This window comes from Haplochromis burtoni, unplaced genomic scaffold (assembly GCF_018398535.1).
Source record: "Haplochromis burtoni strain Fernald_Lab_line unplaced genomic scaffold, NCSU_Asbu1 Contig_1698, whole genome shotgun sequence".
Taxonomy (NCBI): Eukaryota; Metazoa; Chordata; class Actinopteri; order Cichliformes; family Cichlidae; genus Haplochromis; species Haplochromis burtoni.
Genome location: NW_024584059.1, coordinates 9,994 through 14,721, shown reverse-complemented (window position 1 = coordinate 14,721; position 4,728 = coordinate 9,994). Strand labels below are relative to the sequence as shown.

General features: G+C 43.0%; 1 long non-coding RNA gene across 1 annotated transcript; it reads right to left on the bottom strand.

Moving 5' to 3' along the window:
* Window positions 1-1,977: 1,977 nt before the first annotated feature.
* LOC121813440 lies at window positions 1,978-3,969 on the bottom strand. The gene is made up of 2 exons (XR_006053704.1): window positions 3,476-3,969; window positions 1,978-2,905 (listed from the first exon to the last, which is right to left on the bottom strand). It is a non-coding gene; the product is annotated as an uncharacterized LOC121813440 (long non-coding RNA).
* Window positions 3,970-4,728: the final 759 nt, after the last annotated feature.

The window sequence follows — 4,728 nt, the reverse complement described above, 5'->3', positions numbered from 1 at the left end:
TGTTATTTTGTGCTGCACTGCCCAAACTAAAGATCTGCTGAAGTGCTGGAAATGATCCAGATGTTTATTTTGGACGATACAGCAGAAGATCAGACATGAAAGTGGAGATAACACAGAAGACCTGCAGCAAAGGTCAGAGGTCAGACTGGGCCCCTGGATTCAACAATGAGCCAATGATCATCAAGCAGTGACTAAAGCAGAGCCCTGACGTTCTGACATTCATCACACAGTCAGAACAAATGTCTGCTGATGACTTCATCTCATGAAACGACTGATAGATGTCGTCATTGATCAGCTGAGCTGCTGATCTTCATCGTCACAGAAACATTCAGCTTGTTTCAATCAGTAAATAACTCCCACTACTCCCAGTTTGAACTGTTCCCACTCAAAATGCTGTGAGAACAATGATCATTGTAGAACTTCACAAACATCACGTGTTGTTTTCCACATGTAAGATCAGCAAACACACAGAAACTTCCTGTTGCCACACACGGCCTCTAAAATCTCTTCCACGCTTTCTGTCTGAAGTCCACTCTCTGTGTCGGATCCACAGGAAACAACAAGATCTTATTAACATGGTTTTCAATGTGTCTCCTTCCAAAAAGTCCAACCAATGAACAAATGTGTGTATTTGTGGAGGCCGAACAAAAGCATGACACATTTCTCTGTTTCTATAAACTGGAGTCAAACACAAACATGAAGAGTTTCACTGACAGACTCCAAAATGCCCCCACAGTGGATCAAAGGGAAATCCTACAGTGTGGCCAGAGACTCTTAATGGCTCCAACATCAACACATCCACAATGTTGGATCCAGTTCTGCCTCACAGAGTTACTAAGACACACCCTCTGCCAGCATCACAACAGCTCCACCTGCTTCACCTGCCTCCTCAGCATCTGTACACCTGAAGAGAAAAGAAAGGCTCCAACAGCTCAAATCTACAAAGGATTCATGAAGTTTCATCCAACAATAACATGTTTGCCTTCCACAGTGTGCTGTTAGACACCACTGTACCTCTGCCATTTCAAAAAGAGCAGCTTGGGAACATTTTGGCTCCAAACACTTTGTGTTTAAGTTCTTTGTTTTCTTTGTGAAGCCGACAACATCTGGAGCTTTGTGACTCATAGAAACATCATTTTGTTCTTTAGATGACAGCAGATTGGGACTGAATAATCAATCACTATCAAACCAATAAAGACAAACATGCTGATTTTACAGGAACTTTGTTGGAGAAGCTGCAAAGACATGAAACTGGTGGAGATCCCAAACCAGTTGATAGTGCTGGTTATTCCAAATAAAGCTGTTTCCCTTTGAGATGAAATGACTTTCTGTCCTGATATATAATAAAGATGTTGTTGTTTTTGAGCCCCTGTATTAAAAGTAGTTTAAAGTCAGCTTGAGTTTGATGTCTTTATGTCAAAGCTGCTCATGATGTTGAGCTGCTGATGGAATAAAAACAATATAAAAGCATGTAGTCCAGACTTAAATGCAGCCTGTTGTTAGCTGAGCTCCACACACAGTGTTTGACAGTGTAAAGTGTGTGAAAGGGCTGCTGGTGGAGCTCACTAGGATGAGCAGGTGACCACGAGGTGGAGAGCAGCTGGCCTGGCTTTGACCCGGGCCACGCCCCCTTTCTCTCTGCTTTGCTGTCACTTATCTTCACTGCTCTGTCCAATAAAGCTGAAAAAGGCCCCGAATCAAAGAAATCTGCTGCAGCCTCTGAAATGTCTTCTGTTTCCTTCCCGACGGCTTTTTCACCGTCAGCCCATCAGACAGTCCAGCAGCATTTATGATGATGTCATGATGTTGAAGAGGCTGCTACGGTGGCCTCCCGTGACCCCCAGCCTCATCACAGCTGAGATGCAGACATTTGAAAACATTCAGCAGACAACTGAATAACAGTCCAACACAACAGTCTGTGTGCAGACACACACTGACCTTTCATATAGTCAAACACAGCTGGTTGAGTCATTTCTCTGTGAGTCTAAAGTGAATCTAGTATTTGAAAGTCCACTTCCTGTATTTGTTGTTGGAGACTTCTTCAGCTTCTTCTCAAGGACATCAGCTGCTTGTTTGGCAGCAGAGGCAGTTAAGAAGCTTCCTGAAAAACACTGAACAGTGAGTTCACTGTGGCATATGACAGATTCAGCTTTCTGTGTGCAAACGTGTCTGTGTCGACCTTTCAAATGCTGTTGAATCCAAAACATCAGCGGCTCCTCGGCTGCTCACTTCATGCACTTCTGTCTGTGTGACAGTCCAATGACATCACAGCTGTTTCCAGCCCCAGTGTCTCAGGACTGGACACCTTTAAACATGTCGAGGATCAAACAGCGTCCAGCTAAACACACATGAAACTATCAGAGCTGACAATCATTCCAATAACATCTAATGGTTCATGTATGTAGACACAGGACTACAAGGAAATGGCTCTCAGCATCTGGCTGTGGGAACACATGAGTCCCTGTTTGTGTTCAGATTGTGTGCATGTTTTAGACGTGTGTCACATGTAGAAACACAACAATCCCACAATGACACACAGATGTGTTTGACACAGCTGTGCAGCTGTAAGTTGTTTCTAATGATTCATTGAAGCTCTTCTAACCTTCTGGAGACGATCAGTACATGAATCTGTTCAACACGACAACAATTTGACTTCAGTGTGAACGTTTGCATTAAATAACCTTCTTCATCCAGCTGACAGCATCTTCATCCTATGATGTGAACAGTTCCTCCTGTTGATGACAAACCTCTGACAGGATCTGCTTGAGGAGCTTTTTCATGTGCAGCTCTCTGAGCTCAGGGCTGAGCTGCTGTTTCATCTTTAAGAGCTGCTGCCTCCTCGCCGGACTTGTTCTCCTCTTCTTCTCCTAATGACACCATTTCTGCTTCATATCTTTCACTGGGCCTAAAACAGATGAAGAGTAGATCTGCTGCTGTTCACTGTTTGTGTCAATATGGAGAAACATGAAAGACAAACACAGCACATACAGAGAAATGTAGACAGGATGTGCAGCCAGTGCAGTAAATGGTCTCAATATCAGCTCTTTAGAAAATGATCCTGATGAACATGAAACTAACATCCAATGAGAAACAGCTTCCTTGTTTCATGTCCAATAACAATAAATGCAGAGCTAATAAAGAGCTGTTCTATTGTAAAATGCTGAGATGATTATTAGACAGAACCCAGCGGCTCACCAAAAGCCTGCATTGAAAATCTATATGAAAGTCATCTATGCTCATATATGGCAAAATCCTGTAACTGTCACTGTGTTTTTCATCTGTGCTCTTGTTGGTTGGACAAGTTTGTAAATGACAAAGAGCTCAGTGGACTTTGCATCCATCAGATCCTGTTAGATGTTTGTTTTTCCTTCACAGCTTTGTGATGAAGGCTGAAGAACAGAGATATGAACTATTGCCAACATGAATCCTGATGCATGACGTGGGCACAGACCCACCACAGCAACACTCAGCTCACCTCATTCCAGGCGCTTGTCTGCTGGAGACCATGAGCCTTGTTAGTCACACATCAGCACCGTGGTAGGAAACAGCCTCCATCATTTCATTAGATCTGAATTTGGACTGTTTCCCTCTGGATGAACCAAGTCTGTCAAATCTATTGATCCAACACAAACAAACACATTGGCTCACAGTCAGATTGGCTTTGTATGGATGGTGTAACAGGGGCTGGGAAAGGATGCTGAAAGCTGAATATAACACAGAACAATAACAGGACATATAATAATGCAGAAACATGATCTTCAACAGGCACACTTCTGTTATTCATGATCACAAACACAAAGAACTTGTGCAGCCCTGATATCAGCCCTAATATATGAGTGTGTTTGCCCAAAGACTGAAACAGCATCAACATGACAGCTGTAAGAAATCTTCTCTCAGCCTTGTTTGGCAGAAGATCCCTGCAACAAAGATTGTAGCTGAAAGATGAGGTGTGTAAAGTTTGCTCTGTGGGAGGGTGAGGCTGTTTTTAGACCTTTGATAGTTTCCAATCCAGTTCTGACAGACAGGAATAAAAACAACATCATTAAGATCAGATCATGGAGCTGTTTGCTGCCTTGTTTCTATCTTCACATTACAAGACTTTACTACAATAAAGATGCTGACATGTATCTGTAGCAACAACATCATTGAATCTAGAACAACTGGAGCCAAACCAGTGGCTCTGCTGGGATCACTGGTGAGCCAACACTTCCTTGTTGATGCAGATTTCAGGGCTTCCTTTTGCTCCTCCGTTATAACTGTTCTCTCTTCTCAACACATGATGACACAAAGGAATCAGCAGTGACAAAGATGATGCTGAAGAGAAGCACACACTTCACACATATAACAGACCAGTGCAGTTACACACACCTCTGCTCGACATCAGGCCTCAAACAAAGACACAAAACACTAACTTGACTCTAAACAGAAGAAACGAGCAGCTGTTTCTGTTCTGTGCTTATTTATATTTGACACACATGCTTCTCTTTGTGCAAACACACATCGCACTATAAGGGTAACCTCGCACACAATGATTGGACAGCACAGTGATGATGCTGGGAGATCCTATACGCAGCAACACAGAAACACTGAGAACTTTAAACATTGATTATATTGAGATCAGCAGCCGACCCAGTCTAGATAAAGGCGAGGGACCGCTGCTGCACCACAAACAGGTTTCAGTGTTTCCATGTGTGTGTGTGATGTCTTTACTTATACTGGTCAATAGAC